The following is a 22,876-nucleotide window of genomic DNA, read 5'->3' on the forward strand; positions in this document are numbered from 1 at the left end:
AGAGCAATTTTGAAGACAGCGGCAGACAGAAGAGAAAAAACAATAGCATGGTGAGTAGTAACCATGCTACTGTAGCAAAGTTGTCGACTGTCCTGTTTTTCCCGGGACAGTTTAAGTTTTCCTGTCCCTGCCTTTTAAGTTTGTAAAGTCTGCAGTGCAGTATTCCCACCACAGAGGTCGATGTGTCATTAGTCTCATTGCTTACGGTATTTTTTTGTCTGTAGTTTTCTTTATCTGTTGTCTTCTGTTACATTAAAGGGACAGTCTGCCTAGGTTTTGCTTTTCAAAAATACCACCAAGGGAACAAAGCAATTTTGATGATAAAAGTAAATTGGCAAGTTGTTTAAAATTATATGCCCTATCTGAATCATGAAAGTTTAATTTTGACTAGACTGTCCCTTTAAACTTTAGCAGTGTGAGGTCGGGTGTCAGGTGGGGGAAATTTACAATGTGAGATATATAATACCAAGGAGGGTAGGAAACATGGTGTAATGAAGCAAGGCAGCTTAATGGTGTTGCACAATTTGAAACATGTTTAATTTCCACCATGTATATACTGAGGGTTTGCTTAGCAGAGGCTTAACACATCAGGCTTTTCATGTGCTGGGACTGGAAATCACACAACATACAAAATATCCAGATTAACCTATTGCCCACAATCACTGCAGCAGCAAAGATGAAAACATTAATAGTTAGCTCATAAAATGGCACCTGCTTGTGAAACTTTCAATAGTGATTTAGCAAAATTAAAAGATAAAAACAAATCCTCAACATATCTGCATATATTGTTCTCAGCAGCCCTAAGACAGCAGTAAGCAGGTTAAAGACATGACGTAATATCACTATTTAATTTCAGGCTGTGTAACATCTATATAAACTAGGGGGCTTTGTGGTGTCCTGCTATACAGATGCTGAAGGGTTAATAATTTAACCTGTGTTTGCTTATTTTAGAACTTGCTGTAAAGTTATTCTTTCTATGTCAATTATGTCCTTTAAAGTAAAGGAGGTGATGAGGAGCTTGATGCTTTAAACTGCATTAAAGGGCTATTACAGTGCATAAAGAAAATGCTCTAATATGTTAGAGTAATTTAATTATTGGACTATCACTTGCATATAACCATATGTAAACCCCTGCAAAGTTATTAAACACATAATTAAAGTAAGTGAAAGAGCAGCAATTCACTGCTGGGAGCTAGCTGAACACATCTGATGAGCCAGTGACAAAAGACAAATGCGTATAGCAATCCAATCAACAGCTAGCTCCCAGTAGTGCACTGCTGCTGAGGATATGTACATATCCTTTTTAACAAATGTACTCAATAAAACAAAGTAAAAGTGAATTTAAAAATGACATGCTCCATTTGATTCATGAAAGTTTCATTTAAACTGTCCTACCCCTTTAAGCAATCAGTAGGGCTAAATTATACTACTAAAATTGTATGTGCTTGTTTTAGGGAGATTGGAGTGGGCAGAGCTATGCAAACCATACATGGGCATGGTTCTGCGGCAAAGTGTCCCTGGAAATGTTTTTCAAATGTTGGCAACTATACTATAGTTGTACTTAGAAGTTTAAAGTCCCTTTAAATCAACCCCATGGTTACATGGATGCAAACAGTGCAATAATAAAACTTCTGAGCAGGCACCTAGTAGTTTATGATGAAAAAGTCTAGCCAAGTCAAGGAGAAGAAGAAATAGTTAAGATATATAAATATATATATTCTTCATTATTTGTTTAGAAATTAGACAAAGTGTGGATTGCAGAGTTTGTGTGCACAACAAGATTTACAAATTTAGTGCCCCTAGAAAAAATAATTTCATGGACTACCATAGATTTAATCACAAATTTTCCTAGTGATATAACTACAAGCTTAGGGGTATCCATATTAGTTTCTTAGACCTGTAAACTGGCACAAATTTAACAAACTCTTTATGAATACAGATTAATCCCAGTTTATTTACTCTGAATAAGTTACATCCAGAGAGATAATACAATTCTGGCCTATCTATGGCTCTTAATGAGTGGGTATGAGCACTTTACTAAGTTGTTCTTATGAGCTGAGCTATAAAACAAAACGGGCAACTATAAAGACCATAGTATAGGTTTGGACAGCAAAATTTAAACAGATGAATGTAATATAATAGTGAATTTCATTTTACCCAAACAAACAAGACATCACTCAATGAAAATGCACTTATTAAGTTGCCTATATGCAACAATTTCAGCCCCGTCAGCATGTAAGTCGTTCTGTGCTTGTGGGAAACATAGTTCCAATTCTGGGCTAGATTACAAGTGGCTCGCTATTTAGCGCTCCCGCCAAAAGAACACGGTTACCACGTGTATTACAAGTTGAAAGTAAAAAAGCGAAACCCGATGAGTGCTAACTTTCGAACTTTGAATATCCCGACTGTTCGAACGCATTCACCCCATAGACTTTAATGGAAAGCGTTGAAAAATAAAAACTTACCGCTCACTCCCTAACCTGACAGGAGCTATTAATATTTCACATTCCAATGTTCTTCACAAACAGGACAATGTTATATATATATATATATATATATATATGTTTACAAAAGGAATGTAGAGATGGCGCTATTAGAAATAGGTAAAACAATGAGAGGTAGTGAGTCTCAGTATATGACAATTAATCTAATGATATAATGACATAAACACTTCAGTGTTAAGGCAAAGTGTAGTGCTGCAACAAATATCAATTAAAACCTTAAAATGAATGAAATATAAGTTTAAACAATAAAACCTAGTATAGAGACCTGTGTAGGGTCTATAAAGGTACAGTCACTTATAACTTTCACAGTGAAATGGTTGGTTTTCTTCTTAAAATCCAGTAAGATCCCCCTAAAGGTATGCACTTACTTCAAAAGCCCTCAATCAAATGAGGTAAGGATGATTCAGAAATGCTGTGCAGAAGTATTGCCTCTTAGATATGCAGTCTCTGGCAAAAGGAACTTTCTTTCTGGGTAGGAGCTTGTGCCTGTCTTGGTGTCCTGGTAGAAGTGAACTTCCAATGGGTCTCCCCAAATCATGCAAAAGAGTCAGAGAGAAATATATAGTGTAATACAGTTTATTAATATTACATATATATTAAAACAGACAAATACAAACTCACATTTGAAACCCTCTGCATATAGAGGTATTTAAAACATATAATAACAGTGGTCCCAATACACAACAGCTATAAGGTGCAGTCCTAGTGATATAGGGTAGCTGTTCCAGATAAAAGTTCACAAACAATAAAAGGCCAGTTGGCATAAGGGGCAATCTTCGCCCTGTATATAACCTGACGCGTTTCCAAGGGTTCAAAGTAGTTTCTTCCCTTCTTCATCAGAGGTTACCATATACAATACAATCCTACCTTATATAGTGAGATCCTTAAGGCTTTCTGAATCATCCTAAAACTATTTCCTTTTCCTACCCGGATATTGTTCCCCTTAGTTCCGGTATTTGCGGACCAAATTAGATGTAACACACGCTTTCCCTCATTGTTTCCCATACAATTACTCACACCGGCTCGTATGACCAAATACGTCATTTCCGGTTTCCTTTGGAACGCATAGAGTCCTCCGGATCTGTGACCCGCAAATCGTCACTTCCGGTATATCGTATGCGAGTCAAAAGTCATTTGTGATAAAGGAGAAAGCGATCTATTGTATAAATAATATATATTATATATAGTTGACTAGTTATTTGATTAACGTGGCCATCAGATGATGGTAAGCAAAGGGGGAAAGTTGTTAAACGGTATTTCAATAAACTTTGAAAACACCCTGTCAGCCGCCCCATTATTCACACATGTATAGCGCATATTAGGACTATCTAGGGAGCAATTAGTTATATACAATTATAAGCAAAACCCTATAAAAAGTCCGGACAAAGTGTAAAATAGTAGGGGATACTGTACATAAAATGTGATCACCTATTGTGAACAAAATGAACAAGAGGAGAAAACAGCTTCTTCTCCCCCTAAGCAGTCAATCTACATGGTTGTCATTTTATAAGGGTATACAAGTAGATTTCTGCATATATACAAACGGGGAGTGTATTAAAACTATTAATCCACACAGATATATATGATACTATATGATGTCTGTTTATATTGATCACATAGCTATTTAATACAATCAATATTTATAAAAGTTATTTTATAAATACATTTATATAGCTAACTCAAAATAAAAATATATTAAAATCACATTCTAGTTATAGAGAATAAGTTTAGCAGCACTCATCCCTATCTACAACCAAGCAGATAAGGAGGCCTATTAAAAATATATCAAATAGATAAAAGATGTGTGTAATATATATATATATATCTAAAATTAATATTACAGAGGGAGAAAGGAGGGTCAAGGGAGGGGGGTTTACTGTTAGTTGTTCAAAGGGCGAGTGTGTATAGATCTCTCTTCTATGCTCACAAAAAGGCCGCAATGTCTATATCCACATTTAGACCTGTCGGGGTTCTGGTTCCCAATGTATGGATCCAGAATGTCTCTCTCTGCCTAAGTAAAATTTCTCTATTACCTCCTCTATTTCCCACTTTTACATGTTCCAGGATAGTACCTCTCAGGCATTCGGGATTTTTATTATGGACCTTTCTATAATGGTGAGATAGGTTATGGGACTTTAGGCCTTCTTTAATATTTGTTATATGTTCATATAACCTTTTCTTGTAGGGCCTGGTGGTTCTCCCTATGTATTGAAGATTACACCCGCATTGGATCAAGTATACAACAAATGTGGTTTTGCAATTCGTTAGACTATTAATAGTGCATATTTTGTCATTAGTGGTTGAGTTCACTGTTTTAGTTGGTCTATTTCCATGATACATATGATCACAGGAGGCACAATTTAGCCTATTGCATTTGTAGAAACCCAAAGTGCCTTTATTAAGCCAAGTACCTTTAGTTGCAACCTCTTTTAATTGGCTAGGGGCCACTATGGTCTTAAGATTTTTATTTTTCCTAAAGATGCAATTAGGTTTTAGTCCTATTTTGTTTCGGAGGAGTTGATCTTTTTTCAAGATATACCAGTGCTTGTTAAGTATACGTTTTATACCCATAGAGCCCTCATTATAGGTTGATATAAAACTAGTTTGCTGATCTCTAGCTTTGCTTTCTATTGCATACAAATTGGTATTTGGACCCTCCCTATTTTTGTATTTTATTTCAATTTTGTCCAATGCAGTGTCTACCCATCTTTTTTTGTAGCCTTTCTCAATAAATTTCTGGGTTAGGATATCAGACTCCTTCTTGTAATCCTCTATATTCGTGCAGTTCCTACGTAGTCTTTCAAATTGTCCTACCGGGATATTTTTTATCCATGTAGGATGATGGCCACTGGAAGCATGTATATACCCATTGCTATCTGTATCCTTAGTATAGAGTTTTGTTTTTATTACTCCTTCCTCATGGAACAGCACTAGATCTAGAAACTCTATCTCAATGTCACTGTGTTTTTCAGTAAACTTCAGATTCATGTCATTGTTGTTCAAGTATGTATAAAATTGGCTCAGATTGTCCTCATCCCCTTTCCAGATGAGAACAATATCATCTATAAATCTGAACCAAGTTATAATATTTTCTAAAAAAGGATTGTTTTGCCAAATGTGTTTATCTTCCCAGAAACCCATGTACAGGTTGGCGTAGCTGGGAGCGAACTTTGTGCCCATTGCTGTTCCGCCAACCTGTACATAGAACTCACCTTCGAATAAGAAATAATTTTTCTTTAGGATGAAACCTATTGCCTCTAATAGAAATAGTTGTTTTTTCTCTGAGAGGTTTGTTCCATCCTTCAACCAATGACTCACAGCTTCAATACCCAGATTGTGTGGGATATTGGTGTAAAGGGCTGTGACATCTATTGTGGCCCAGATATAGTTGTCCTCCCATTTGATTTTTGTAATTTTATTGATAGTGTCTGGGGTATCTTTTAAATATGATTTTATTTTTGGTACTATCGGTTGGAGAAAATAGTCCACAAATTCTGAAAGGGGAGATGTCAGGGAGTCAATCCCAGATATAATGGGTCTCCCGGGGGGGTTCTTGGTATCTTTGTGGATTTTTGGGAGGTGATAGAAGAGAGCCGTTTTCGGCTCTCTCCTATCCAAAAATAAGAATTCGTCATTGTTTATAACCCCTTCAAACTTGGCTGTGTCAAGTAGATCAATATATTGTCTAATAAACCCACTAGTAGGATCTTTCATGAGTTTATTATATGTTTTTTCATCATTTAGGAGTCTCTTTGCTTCCTTTATGTAGTCATTCCTGTTTTGGATGACCACTCCACCCCCCTTATCAGCTTCCCTAATGACAATATTAGCATCCTTTGCTAGTGCTGTTAGTTCTTTCTTCTCTTTGACACTTAAATTATCTTTTTTTATTTTGTAATTTTTGCAGAAATCATTAAAATCCTGGGTGACCAGATCCTCAAAAACAGGGATATAATTACCTTTTGAGGCTAGGGGATAAAAACTCGAGGTTTTTTTTAGTGAGGTGAATTCTTCATATATAACCCTATTGTCAATAGTCCCATTTGGAAGGGTTTCCCCCCCCAATTCTTCCAAAATGTTAAGGGTCTCTCGATCTTCATTAGAGAGTGTGGTTACTGTGTTGGTTTTTTCAGATTCTACGTTTTCTTTGTTTATTTTCTCATAATGTCGATCTAATGTCAGCTTCCTAACAAATTTTTGAAGATCAATATATAATGAGAATGGATTAGGTCCCTTAGTAGGGGCAAAGGATAATCCCTTTCTGAACAGATTCATAGTATTTTCTGGGAAAGATTTATCAGTCAAATTGAAAATTTTAACACTACTTAGTACTCCCAATTGGTGTTTGCTCTGTTCTTTTTTGTGTTTCTTATTTCGTACCAATCTCCCTGCTCTGCAGCCCCTTGGTCTCTTTCTCGTGCCCTTTTTACACTCTGTCTCCTCCATTGTGGGGTCATGTGAGGGTGTTGGTATAGATATTGTGTTTGTTGTATTGGTGGATGATTTTCCCTGTTGGTTCTCCCTAAAAAAGCCTGGTTATTTTGGCCATTATTCCTGTTTTTATCAAAATATTGTTGCCTCTTTTGTTTTTGGGCATTTATATGTCCCTGCATTCTGAGTTCATTGCCCCCCTGCTTGGAGTGATTTCTCTGTTTATTGGGAATCCTATTCAATATTTTCCTTAGTGTTTTAGCTTCCCTTTCTCTCTGTGTATTGTAAGAGAATCTACTATTTTCATTTTTATTCTGGTTCCTATTGGTATTTTTATCTTTGTTAGGCTGGTTCTTTTTTTGGATTTTACTCCACTCACTCCCATATTCCCTAAAATCAGCTGAATATATGTCTATCCAGTCTTGATGTGACCCTCCTTCCCCGGGGTTATCTGTCTCCTCCTCACATTCATCCAAAAAAGCCTGGTCTTCTAGATTATTAGTTCCCCCCATAGCTCCCTCATTTTCATCTTCATTTGTATTATCAATACCTTGCATCGGTCTACTATTTTCTTCATTATTTTGTATTTTTAAATTATAGTCTCTTAAGAATTTTATACGTTTTTTAGTTTCTACTTTGCATTCAAAGATATCTATTTTCTTTTTGTTCGATAGATCTAATTCCTTATAGTATACATCTCCTTTAAAATTATTGAGTCTACTTCTGATATCTGTGATTTGTGTTGAAAGATTTACTATTTGTTTTTGTCTATATCTGATAAGGATGTCAATTAATTTGAATGATATCTCTTCTAAACTGGAGTCCCATTCTGTCAATAATTCGACCTCTGTTGGATCCATAATTGACACTTTTTCAAATTTAAGACCTTTAGGTATTACCTTGTACTTCACATACCGTTCTAAGTTTGTACAATCATGCCAATTTAATAATTGTTTTTTAGTAAGTTTTTCCAATTTTTCAAATAGATGTTTAGGATTAGTTATCGATAGATTCTCATTTACAATGAAATTCTCCTCATCTATTGAGAGCTTTTTTGCTTTATTTATAGGGTCAAAATATGCTCCATATTCATAATTGTCAGAATCAGTCATTTTTAAAAGAATCTGACTATAACTAATCAGACTACGGATGATATATATTTCTAAGAATATGATTTCTCAAGACCAATATTTATGGTGTTTCAGAAAAAAAGAAATATATGATAATAAAGATGGTAGTGTAATCAGCATTTCTGAATCATCCTTACCTCATTTGATTGAGGGCTTTTGAAGTAAGTGCATACCTTTAGGGGGATCTTCCTGGATTTTAAGAAGAAAACCAACCATTTCACTGTGAAAGTTATAAGTGACTGTACCTTTATAGACCTTACACAGGTCTCTATACTAGGTTTTACTGTTTAAACTTATATTTCATTCATTTTAAGGTTTTAATTGATATTTGTTGCAGCACTACACTTTGCCTTAACACTGAAGTGTTTATGTCATTATATCATTAGATTAATTGTCATATACTGAGACTCACTACCTCTCATTGTTTTACCTATTTCTAATAGCGCCATCTCTACATTCCTTTTGTAAACCTATTTCTTTGGGAGGTATTGGAAAATCCTCCGACTCTTTGGAGATTGGCAGCTCATATGAAATAGTAGGTGTTGATTACGTATATAGGGGTATTTATAACTACAATACATGTATCTTTAACCTATAGGAGCGCTGTTGGGTTAACTAAGAGGTTTACCCCTTTTAGTTTTCTGTCTTCCACTACATATATATATATATATATATATATATATATATATATATATATATATATATATATATATATATATATATATCCAATCAGTAGATTTAACCCACCATATGCCAACTACCTGGGTGCAAATATAAAATAAAATAGATTAGATTTATTAATTAGATTGGAACAGTAATGAAATGCACTCTCAGGGTTTTTCATAAAGTGAAGGTCAAAATGTATTTGATGTTTCGGGGAAGATTACATCCCCTTCATCAGAACGCTAACGGTTTGAATTGTTGTTCAATCAGCGCCCTCTCCATATGGCACTTTTGTTGTAGCTATAGCGCTGATTGGACAACAATTCAAACCGTTAGCTCACAGAAAAATTTACTTTTGAAGTAGACGGCGGAGCGCATGGTATTTGAATGTTATCTCTATATTAAAAAGCAAGTTATAGCGCAAGTTCATTGCAACTGATGAATTAAACTCCATCTAAAATATCACTTACATTCCGGATCTAATTTTAAAAAGGGGAGGGGCCAATTTATTATGCAGCGGATGCTGCTGATTCCGTGTGAGCCTTCTGGCTTGCTGGAAACAGGAGTTAAGAAGCAGCGTACTTAAGATCGCTGCTCCTTAACTCGTCCACCACCTCTGATGTGGCAGACTGCAATCATCCTGATCAGATACAATTGGGATGATTGACACCCCCTGCTAGCGGCCGCGAATGTGCAGGGGCGGCATTGCACACGTATTTCACCATTCAGCGATGTCAGGCTAACATGATTCGCTACAGCGAATCATGTCCGCCCAACATTTGATAAATCGGCCCCTAACTGACAACTTTTAGCATGAAGTGCAACCACATAATATAATTCAAATGAAAAGTTTTCAAGCACTGAGATTTGTGCACTGGTGTGCCTTGACAGCACTTCATGGGTGCCTTTAAAAAAGAGCATTGTGGGCGCAGCTGCGCAGTCTTCATTACATTGATGCAACATCCATTTTAAAGTAGACCATTGTTTCTAATTGAAGTGCACAGCATAAATTGACTCACTGCTTTAATGTATGTTAGCACTAACCCATGCAGACTGAAAGCTCAACAAAGTTGTAATTTCACTTGTATGAAAGGCCAGTCATCAACTAAACCTAACACAAAAGCACTGAATCACCATATATCACAAAGGACAAATGCAAAGCATACAGCTTGCATTCAATGCAGAAGCTCAGAGTCTAGCAAAAAAGTAGACCTTGTTTAGTTAGATGTTATATTGGTATTTATGGCAATAAGGTTTTGCTGCCATCAAGTGGAAGTCTTTATGTATGACACCTAACTCCCTTCTGCAGAGTTACGTGATTGAGTTCTAGCGATTATGCCTGTGCTCCATACAGAATATTTCTAATCTTATTGCTATAAATATTTAATCACTGTTGAGATATGAATTGGACCATTCTGAATATAAAACAAGGCCAAAGATCAAGCAGGGTCTGAAATTGTAAAGTAGTGTGAAAGAGGGCAGACTTAGTGGGAATAAAGGGTCTGATCGGCTGCCGCATTCGATTATGAATTATCACTTGCCTGTTTATTTCTTACACAGTTGCTCTTAACTACAATCTGCTTGTCAGCCATTAACTACTTGTCTCTCTCCTTCTGCAGTTGGCCTTTCAGTGTCTGCAGCACTGTGGTGTTTGCATCTGAGAAAAGCTATAAAATGAGAACATGAACATATCTTGCTGGCGTGGATCTGCTTCTTACTCGGTGCCATAAAACTCGTTAAATTTTGTTTGGGACCCTTTTAAGGACATAAAACTAATTAGTCACGCTCGTAAAACAGGCAGACAAACTCGGCTGTTTGAAATCTCGGCTGTAATTTAAATCACTTCCCTTCATTAAGAATTTGAGCACAAGTTCAACATAGGTATATAACGTGCAGTGGCTGGAGGTGGGTCTGTTAATCTGGTTCTATTATATATGAAAATATGGCAGCACAATATAAAAGTCACTTGCTATATACATTTAAAAGGGACCCAAATGTTTTCTTTCATGATTCAGATAGAGCATGCAATGATAAGCAACTTTCAAATTTATTACTATTATCAAGGTTTCTAACTTCTCTTGCTATCTTTATTTGAAAACCAAGAATGCAAGCATAGGAGTCGGCCCATTTTTAGTTCAGCGCCTAAATGTAGCCACCAATCAGCAAGCGCTATCCAGGGTGCTGAATCAAACAATGAGCCGGTGTTCTATCAAAAACTCCAAGAAATCGAAAACTCCCAGATGACGTCACTTCCGGCAGCAAATTCCACGACTTTTGCGCATGCGAGTGTACACCCGACATTTTAAAGCTGAAAAGAGGCAGACCCTTGGGGAGTACTTCACTAAAAAGTATGGGGTCCAATGGCAATACTTAAAGGGATTGAACCCAAATGTTTTCTTTCGTGATTCAGATAGAGCATGACATTTTAAGCAACTTTCTAATTTACTCCTATTATCAAATTTTCTTCATTCTCTTGGTATCTTTATTTGAAATGCAAGAATGTACGTTTAGATGCCGGCCCATTTTTGGTGAACAACCTGGGTTGTTCTTGCTGATTGGTGGATAAATTCATCCACCAATAAAAAAGTGCTGTCCAAAGTCCTAAAACAAAAAAGCTTAGAAGCCTTTTTCGAATAAAGATAGCAAGAGAACAAAGACAAATTGATAATAGGAGTACATTAGAAAGTTCCTTAAAATTGCATGCTCTACCTGAATCAGATAGAGCATGCAAGTATAAGTAAAACCCTAAAGTCCCCGGTATGTAAATCTCTGTAAACATAGAGTATATCTTATGGGTTGCCGGTGCTGTGTATTAAATTCATTAGTACAAAAACATTAACGCCTAGATAACAAGTTTGGCGTTAGCCTTAAAAAGCAGCGTTGAGAGGTCCCAACGTTGCTTTTTAATGCCCGCTGGTATTACGAATCTGGCAGGTACAGGTGTACCGCTCACTTTTTTTCCGCGACTTGAGGCTACCGCAAATCCCCTTACGTCAATTGCGTATCCTATCTTTTTAATGGGATTTGCCTAATGCTGGTATTACGAGTCTTGGAAGAAGTGAGCGGTAGACCCTCTCCTGTCAAGACTCCTACCGCATTTAAAAGTCAGTAGTTAAGAGTTTTATGGGCTAACGCCGGAACATAAAACTCTTAACTAAAGTGCTACAAAGTACACTAACACCCATAAACTATTTATTTATTAACCCCTAATCTGCCACCTCCAACGTCGCCACTACTATATTAAAGGTATTAACCCCTAAACCTAAGTCTAACCCTAACCCCCCCTAACTTAAATATAATTTAAATTAAACGAAATAAATGTAACATAATTAAATAAATTATTCCTATTTAAAACTAAATACTTACCTATAAAATAAACTAATAGTTACATTGTAGCTAGCTTAGGATTTATATTTATTTTACAGGCAACTTTGTATTTATTTTAACTAGGTACAATAGTTATTAAATAGTTATTAACTATTTAATAACTACCTAGCTAAAATAAGTACAAAATTGCCTGTAAAATAAATCCTAACCTAAGTTACAATTACACCTAACACTACTCTATCATTAAATAAATTACCTAAACTACCTACAATTAATTACAATTAAATTAAATAAACTAAATTACGGAAAAAAAAACACTGAATTACAGAAAAAAAAGAATTACAAGAATTTTAAGCTAATTACAGATAATCTAATCCCCCTAATAAAATAAAAAATCCCCCCAAAATAATAAAATTCCCTACCCTATATTAAATTACAAAAAGCCCTTAAAAGGGCCTTTTGCGGGGCATTGCCCCAAAGTAATCAGCTCTTTCACCTGTAAAAAAATACAATACCCCCCCCAACATTAAAACCCACCACCCACACACCCAACTCTACTCTAAAACCCACCCAATCTCCCCTTAAAAAAACCTAACACTACCCCCTTGAAGATCACCCTACCTTGAGCCGTCTTCACCCAGCCGGGCACAAGTGGACCTCCAGAGGGGCAGAAGTCTTCATCCGATCCGGGCAGAAGAGGTCCTCCAAGCGGCAGAAGTCTTCATCCAAGCGGCATCTTCTATCTTCATCCATCCAAAACGGAGCGGGTCCATCTTCAATCCAGCCGTACTCTCTCTCTCCCCCCTCTTTTGCTCTCTCTCTCTCCCCCATCTCTTTTGCGCTCTCTCTCCCCCTCTCTTTTGAGCTCTCTCTCTCCCCCATCTCTTTTGCGCTCTCTCTCCCCCTCTCTTTTGAGCTCTCTCTCCCCCCCCCCCCCCTCTCTCTCCCCCATCTCTTTTGTGCTCTCTCTCCCCCTCTCTTTGGAGCTCTCACTCCCCCCCTCTCTCTCCCTTTCCTCTTTATCTCCCCCCTCCTCTCTCTCTCCCTTGCCTATCTCCCCCTCCTCTCTCTCTCTCTCTCTCTCTCTCCCCCCTCCTCTCTCCCCCCCTCTCTCTCTCCCCCCTCCTCTCTCTCTCTCCCCCCTCCTCTCTCTCACCCCCTCCTCTCTCTCTCTAGGTGCAGCGACGTTGGGGGTGCAGATTAGGGGTTAATAACTATAATGTAGGTGGCGGCGATGTAGAGGGCAGTAGATTAGGGGTTAATAAGTATAATGTAGGTGGCGGCGGTGTCCGGAGCGGCAGATTAGGGGTTAATAATATAATGTAGGTGTCAGCGATAGCGGGGGCGGCAGATTAGGGGTTAATAAGTATAAGATTAGGGGTGTTTACACTCGGGGTTCATGTTAGGGTGTTAGGTGTAGACATAAAATTCATTTCCCCATAGGAAACAATGGGGCTGCGTTAGGAGCTGAACGCTGCTTTTTTGCAGGTTTTTTTTTCAGCCAGCTCAGCCCCATTGACTTAAGCAACGCTGATATTGAGGTGAGATGTGGAGCTATATTCTGCTCTACGCTCACCTTTTAAAAAAACCTGTAATACCAGCGTTGTCTTAAGGGAGCGGTGGGAAAAAAAGGCTTGTTAGCCCCGCAAGCTAGCCGTAAGAGAGGTGAAGAGACCAACTCTTATATAGAATACACTTATAGCACTCAATGGTTAGAGAAAAAATATTTCAGTTAAACAACTAATTATAGTAGAAAACTTGAACAAAATACTGGAAAGTGGGTTCAAAATATAACTTATCTTTTATTAAGTCATAAATAAAATAGGATAGTGTACATTAAAAACACACTTAGGTACCATAGGTAGTGTTAATGTATTAGTTAATGGGGTAAGTTACCAATGATTATTGAAATAAAATGCTGGGAGCATGCTCAGAAATAACCAGTACAGATGGTATATAGCTGGTTAAATATAAATGAGTAGCCTATGATGTGTAACTACTAGGAGGCTGACCTATATATGATTGATGTACACACAACCTTATGTCAACAGGTGTACTAGCTTTACCTTGTAATACCCAGAGAAGCTAGTGGTTGTGTGGTATGGTAATAAAAAGAACCACGTTAGATTCTAGAGGATTATTAAAGGGGCAGTCTACACCAGAAGTTTTTTTTTTTTTTTCTTTTTTTTTTTTAAATAATTTTTATTGAGTGTTGAAGATATATATACAGGTTTCTTATGGTAAGGTATATACAGTCATATGTCCTATATAACAATGGATTATCAGAGAAAATGTTAATAACAATGGACACATCGGAAAAAGTAATAAACCTTAGAACAGAAGGCTAAAAAATACCTGTTATGCAGAATATAAAATTTCACATGGCAACCCTCATAATTTTTCAAACCCCTTCAAACTAATGAGGCCACTTATGGACCCCCTAGGACAAATACATTGGATATTAAGGGAATTGTAATAATATGAGGCCACTTATGGACCTCCTGAACGCTATTAAAACATATAAAAATAAAAAAAAAATGAATATGAATGCACCTCCAATGCTTCAACAGGCCACTCATGGACCTATGTAAATCAAATGACTTAGATGAGGCGCTCTAATATATAATACGGTCACTCATGGACCCTTAAACATGGGTGGTTTGAACTATAATCACACTGAGAGCTTACTATACCAATAAAACAACATGAAAAGTTCAGCAACAGTACAGTATGAGGTAGGAATATAATAATAATCATAGGGGGAGAAATCAGCACTTAATATAAAGTATTAATTGTGAGTTAAGTTAATGTATGGTTGAACATAGCTAGATTATAAAAGTTGCAGTATAGTTGAGAAATGGCAAGGCTCATTTAGCTCATTACAAGTAGATATGTAGCAGGGGCCACTACCAACCATAGAGGCATATTAAGCTAGTCCACTCCAGTAAATAAACTTAATGCCTAAGGTTATATTGTTTAACTGTGTTTTACAAAATAGACTCATCCTGCTGTCTCGGCCGCAGACAGCATATTACATATATGGAGTATTATAGTACAGCTAACTCACACTAGGCACTTATGAAAGCGAACCTCTAATGTGGTTTACCAATCCATTGCCCTTCAGGAAAAATAGAACAGACACCTTAATATGGGGGTTATTTTATCTCCATTAGGTTGGGGACTGAGTTTAGATGTGATACAAAATGAGATAAAATAAGGGGTAACAACTGTAAGAGCAGATATTTAGTGTAACAAGCCTAGATTGTCTGGTGCTGGTAATGAGCGTTTATGATTAGCAAGTTCACCTTGTTAGCCTGGTATACACCTTAATTGGGGGGTAAAATAAGACATTCTTAGGCATGCAAATACAAGTCAAAACATAAATGAACTATAGTGAACATATTACAACAGATAATAACAGATGTGGGGCCCCTTTGTTATTTTATTATTTTTTTTTATATGGCTCATAACCGTCTCATGGCAGACATTAACTAAAGTTACTGTTTAATTACAATGGCTGGGAGGCAAGCAATAAATTGTCTCTGTCGTGGATGAGTTAGGTAAGTACATGTTCTCAAATCCTGTGACAGATAGATCTTGCCATCAGTTTATACTGTACAGTACCAAAATCAGCCCACTCCCAACCTTAGGCTTGACACCGGAGTAGGTAATGGCTCTCTTGTAGTGCATGTCATTATCCCAGCCACTGTTGCAGATCGGGGCATATTATTAGGGCATATATTTGCGAAGATCGGGTGATGCAACATATATATTTTGGGGCATATATTTGCGAAGATCGGGTGATGCAACAACACAATGCGACTCTCCTCTCCTCCAGCCAGCTGGTGTATCCCTCGGCCAGAGTCTGGCTTGTTTGGATGCTGGGGCAAAAAACTCCTGCGGTTGTCTTGAACGGTATACGACAGGTTGTGTTCGGCAACTTGACCATGTAGTAACCTCCTCCATTGCGCCTCTGAAGTAAGTAGCAGCTGTCCCCCCTTGCACAGTGGTGCAAAAGTTTCTGTCATGTTGGCTGTGGTAGTCGGGAGATACAATAACGCATCACAGCCCTCCCCTCCTACAATTAGCTGATTCTTTAGGGCTCGGTGCTTCATCTTGTCCTTGTATCCCCAGACTGTCTCAGAATGCCTGTCAGTGAGATCCTCTATTAGTATCGGTTCACTTCTTATTTCCTGCGGAGAAGCTAGCTCTCCTTTCTCAGATTTAGCCGATGACGTTTTCTCTCCGTATAGAAGCAGGATTTGAGAGATCTGTACTTCTAAAGTGGCGAAATGATCGCTGAGCAGCTGATGCACTCTTGTCTCCCATCTATTAAGTGCCTCCATTTTAGTTTCACAGTAGTGGCGCACTTTTTTTCTTTTTCCTCCCGGTGACTGTAGCTCTCAGCTTAGTTTAGCGTTTGAACATATAGTAAGAAAAAAAAACAATAAACTATCCAGTTATATGCAAACTGGTTTGGTAACCCAGGGACCTGGGGGGGGTATTAGTGCGGGAACCCCAACAGCACTGGCAGTCAGACAATAGAGGCCTCTCGACCTCGAGGCTAGTCGCAGTGGAGTTAGCTGAGGAGCATAGGCAGGTCCGAGCTATGCTGGAAACTCCTAAATTTATCTTTAATAGTAAAGGGTTGTTTAAATTGGTTTCCTCAACAGAAAAAATGAGGAAAAGCACTAAAACAACTCCTAATATATAGTTCAAGTGCAGGAGCTCTTCATAAACACGTCCTGCCGCAACAGCTATAGGCTCCGCCCCCCCTACACCAGAAGTTTTATTGTTTTAAAAGATAGATAATCCAATTATTACCCATTCCCTAGTTTTGCATAACCAAAACACAGTTATATTAATACACTTTTTACCTCTGTGATTATCTTGTATATCTACAGACTGCCCCCTTATTTCAGTTCTTTTGACAGACTTGCATTTTGGCCAATCAGTGCTTACTCCTAGGTAACTCCATGTGCATGAGCACAGTGTTATCTTTATGACTCACATGAACTAACACCCTCTAGTGGTGAAAAACTGTCAAAATGCATTCAGCTTAGAGGCGGCCTTCAAGGTCTAAGAAATTTGCATATGAGCCTTCTAGGTTTAGCTTTCAATAAGAATACCAAGAGAACAAAGCAAAATTGTTGATAAAAGTAAATTGGAAAGTTGTTATAATTACATGCTTTATCTGAATCATGAAAGTTTATTTTGGACTAGACTGTCCCTTTAATTGCCCTAAAAAGTACTGCAAATTGCTGGTACAATGTGGTTGTGTGAAATCACTAGACACACAATATAGAGTGCTGGTAGATTGGCTCGAAAGAAGCCTGTTAAAGTATCTTGGCAGTGTGTCTGCAATGGCAGGTCATAGGGCTAATTAGATCTTAGTCTGCAATCAACACAGTTAACTAGTAGCAACAGTTAGTACACATCATAGCAATGATATCCTACTCGTGAGTATTGCTGAGTTGATCAGTAATATAAATGTTGAAAGGCAAACCACTCTATCTATTAGGAGGTAAATATATTACAATAAGGTAGCCTAAGGCTAGCTAAAACACAGGAGCTCATAGGACTCCTCACCAAGACATGATCTTCCTCCCCCGTGTTACTGAATTTTCCTTAGTACAGCAATCTGTTTTTTGTGTTTTCTAATTATAAAATAATGTTAAAGCAAAACAACAAGTGCCAGTTTTTATTCTTAATTGCCAGTATTTCTCCAAGCTCAAAGTACACAGTAGTCAAGAGGTTATAACAACGTCTCTCTCACATCACGTTTACCTATTATTTGTCAGTTTTCTGACACTGCGCACTAGCTAGTCTTGGAGAACTTGACAAGTTCTTCACAAGGGTCTGCCTCTTTTCCACGTAATACAAATGCGTGCATGCGCACTGGCTGGTCTTAGAGAACTCAACAAGTTCTCCCCAAGGGTCTGCCTCTTTTCAGCATAAAAATGTTGGATGTACCCTTGCATGCGCAATGGAGCCAAGTCATGGAATCTGCTGCCGGAAATGACGTCTTCTTGGAGTTTTTTTTTTTTTTTTTTTTTTAAAGTAAAGAATTTGTTTTAATTGTTTTACTTTTAAATTACAAACTGACAAACAAATTGAATGCGCTGGAATGAACATTTTCTGATTTTGAAAACAAAACAAAGAATACAGACCGTTAGAACTATAAATCATTTTTGGCAACAAAATTAGTTAAACTGCAAACGTGAAGAGGAAAGATATGAGTATATTAAACATAAAATAAATATCTATTATATTTAAGGCACTTTCTTTACTTTCAAATAAACCTATTGAAATATATCATCGATATATCAACTATAGAAATAAGCAATCATACACAGTCATATGGAACAGACCACCATAAATGAACATATATAGACTTGCATAGCCCAGCTGAGAATGTCTCTTCTAACATTAAAGTGCTGTCAATATTTTGGTAGTAATTCATTGTCTTTGGCTTTTGTTACGGGACACAGAATCTCCTGTCTAGTTGCATATTAAAATTCAATACTAAAAAGCGGAAACACTTGTGCAAATGTAGCACTTAAATGTTGCTCTGTTTTGTTCTGATGGTGATATATTGATGGTCTACAATGTATTACACTATAATATAATTCCTTCATGTATCATTTTGCAGACCACTTACAAATAAAAATTGTATAGATGCTATAACTTTCTAGCACCAGTTTAGTGTCATGAGATGCTCCTTACAAATGTGTAATAATGTGTTTTATCTTGTAAGATTAGCTAACGGTGGAGCTATCTAGACTTGGTCACCTCCAAAGATATTTGTGTCCCTAAAGTACTGTGGCAATACTGCTGAGATAACTGAACAGGTAACTAGACAGGTCAGCAAACCATATGAACATTTATAGTGTCTATAGAATTTATTATATAGAGAAATATGTAATGAACTGAGCCCTAATTGTTCTCAGAATGAAAAGAAGACATTTGACACAAATAGTAGTCCTTATATAAACCGATATGGGTCTGATTTATATGAGTTAGACACTGAATAATAATATAGCATCAGATGTTTGTGTAGTCATATTAAGCAGCAAATCAAACAGTATTTCTATTTTAACACAATTCACCATAAAACATAAGAACAAATGACATAAACTGAATATTATGGGCTCTAATAGACTGTGATTAACCTGTATGTTTCATAAAATTCAGCAAGTGAATTTGGGGAGTTTATCTCAAGCAAACTGATTTATATCAAAACAATATTCTATATTATATCAGTTTGTCAATGGAGAATTTTACCTGTAATCTGTACAAGTAATTCATGTTTACAAGCAGTGAACACTGTATATTGCTTTCATAGGTAACGTATGAGCAGACAGACTTAAAAGTCTCTTGGTATCCTTTGTTGAAGGAACAGCAATGCACTACAATGACAAGATACATATTTGTGCAGTCACCAATCAGCAGCTTCAGAGCCTACCTAGGTATATTTTTCAACAAAGGATACAAAGAGAACAAAATTTAGATAAATAAATGGGAAACGCTCTATGCGAATAATGAAAGAAAAAAAAACTGGGTTTCATATCCCTTTACACAACTGCAGTTAAATTAATCAAATCTTAATAAATGTAGCTATACAAAGGACTAATACATTTCTATATGTGGCAAATTCACTTTGACACACCTTATAAAATATTTTAACCACAGTGTACAAAATAAATTCCATTTTTAAATGTCATTTAATTGGAAATCAACTCATTATTGAGTTTGCCATAAACAATTATTTTAATGTCACACAGAAAACAATGTACTTTATGTCTGCCCCAGTAACGCTAGACGGCAGCCCTCATTCAGAAATCGGAATTACTGCACGGCAATGAGTATATTAGCATGTTGCTAGGGCAGGTTAAGATAAGACTGTTAAACAATACCAGATATTATACATTTGAGATGATATACCATTAAGGATAACAATATATTAGTAACCACTCCAACTCACATTGGCCTCTGAATATGTATGAAACAAGCAGTGTTAATCCCCAATCATATTACTACACAGAGATGACAGTATATATAGAATATGTGACATAGCAAATTACACGTAGCTATGCACATTTTGGTGTTATCAGTATCTGATCTTCATACAGAACACATATAATGGATCTTTTTTCACTTAGCAAAAATATACCATAACAATTCTAAATACAACAAAATATAATGTAAAAAGGATATTTACTGACAAAAATCAGGTCAGACACCTTCACCAATGTGGAAACATGAAATTCAATATCTATATTGTCTTAGGTATCAAATATATACATAAAGGGTAAATGTGTTTTTATCTGACAGAGGGTTTCACTTGAAAGCTGTATAATTTGGCACTTTGTATCCGTTTATCTATATCAATAGATAGATATATAGATAGATTAATACAAAATACTAACATTTTAAAATTGCTGATATATCTAATACCGCATTGGTCAGTTGGCCAGTTTACTACAAAATTCCTTTCTTAATAAACACAAAATAAAATACGTGTATATACTAACGATATGTAAAAAGTATTAAGAGGGATATTGTGATATTAGAGTAATACCACAAATCCCCTATAGGAGGCGCTAATGACTCAGGGCAGAAATTAGTACTGAAATACAATCAAAAAACCCCTTTGGTGATACCAAAAATGTAAAAAAAACCTATAAAACAATATATAGAAAATAAATGGTAAAATCTGTAAAAAGTAAAATATAAAACATAAAATATAATGATAGAATAAAAAATATATATATGAGAATACAGACGTATCAATAGGTGAAATGGGAAAGATCCCAACTGAAGTCCAAATAAGTCCAAATAAGTCCAAATAAATGGAAGTAGAAATAGAAATAGAAGGCAGCTCTCGGTCTTCACCCAGACGATGGTATATCTTCAAAAAGAGGTTTCACTGCAAGGAAAACAGAAACAGAGGCGCCACATGTGTAGATCAATCAAAACAGACAATATCCAAGTTAGATGAGATACAGGATACTCACAAACGTGAAGGCACTCTCTTGTGCCTGTAGGAGCGGGCTGGTATTTAAACAGCAAACCAGCTAGCTGTACCAAGGGATCCCCGTCAGGATATCCTCGCAACAGTAATCCTTCACTAGATTGATTCCAGCAAAAAGAAAAAAATGTTCAGAGGGGAGGAAGGCTAAACAGCCTTATGGTTACTGGCAAGGGAAATGCCATACAAACACCAGATTTGTTTAAAAAGTATCAAGTATTTTATTTTACAAAAGATAAAAAAATACCATCAATAACAAATTAAAGCTTGGTGTATTTAATGGCAAATCTCCTTGTATATAGAGATAATAGCGACGCGTTTCTCAGGGAAGACCCTGTTTCATCAGGCTTGTATACTCTAGAACCATTTAAAACCCCTTTATATAGGGATCAGTAACCATATGTTTGCAATAAACCCTCCCCTTCCTTGACATAAACCAATGAAACCTTTTCTTTCCGAAAACTCCCACTTGTTGCCTTAATTAGAAGTTTATAATAGTTTTTCCTTTAATATTATGTCCACTTGATCAATAATCTGTGAGCCCATATCCTAATGTGGTTATGTGTGATGTTAGATCTAGATCGTAATGTGTCGATTGTGAGATAATAAAAAGTGTATGAATGTAAACATACTTAATCGGTGATCGTTTTTTGACCAATTAAGAGCCTGCTTTAGGAGGCTTGTACAATTTGAAACACCCAATTGGTTCATGTGCTCTTAGTTTGATGACTACAATTACCATCATACCTCTCTACCGGAACTATAAGGAAATAGAATTTGCCTAATTGTGAATTGTTCTCTGACCGTCTAATTTCAGTGACTACAAGTACCATAATGCTTCTCTAGTCTCTACCGGAAGTGCCCGGGTAGTGTGTCTGCGTGACTGTTATTTTGTAGTCTTTTTCGTCTAAGTGGGGGCTTGTACATAATAATCCATTCGATTGGTTGGTGTCACATTCCCACTTTAACTGCAGTTTGACTCTGATGGACTACAACTCCCATCATGCTTCTCTGTGTCCAATAGATACCGCTATCTGGTGTCTAATGGGCATCCACTTGGAGTCTCTCTATACAGGCGCATTTGGTTCACTCGCAATGGTTTTGCAGATGTACCCATTGCGCTCCTAAGTGTAATGGTGGGGGCAGAATTAAATACTCTAAATTATGAATAACATGTTAATGAATAATATGATTGCTCTAAAACAATTTGCTCCATTGCTTATAATACTCGATCTTTAATTAGGTCAATGTGATAGCACAATAACAAATATAAAGTGCTGTAAATAAACTTTACTGATTACACTCTATATACTTTAACTATGAAATTAAAAACGTGTACCGATTTAAACATAATAATATAATGTCAGTGCATATAAATTTATAGTTCAAGTGACTCAACCTTTTACACCTAATGTATATATTTTTCTAACTAATAAAAAATGTTGGTGCACCTTAATCTAAATTATATGTATTATTTTATACCATATATTAGTCATCAGCCTTATGACAATGGTAATATTAATGAAGATAAAGATTATGCTAAGTGTGGTGTTCAATATTATGCTGAATGTGTTATGAAGAACAAGAATATGAGTGGTCCTATTATTACCACTGGTGGCTGACAAAACCTAAGTGCGTGTATATATGTGTAATTTTCAAACATAGTGAAAATGATTGTGATAGTGAATTCCTAATAGTGTTTAAAGCTACCACTTAATACCACTTATAATGACAATGAAGTTGTGATGTCACCTATACTGCTGTGTCTATGATTATTTATCATGTGTATG

Source organism: Bombina bombina, chromosome 3, assembly GCF_027579735.1.
Source record: "Bombina bombina isolate aBomBom1 chromosome 3, aBomBom1.pri, whole genome shotgun sequence".
Taxonomy (NCBI): Eukaryota; Metazoa; Chordata; class Amphibia; order Anura; family Bombinatoridae; genus Bombina; species Bombina bombina.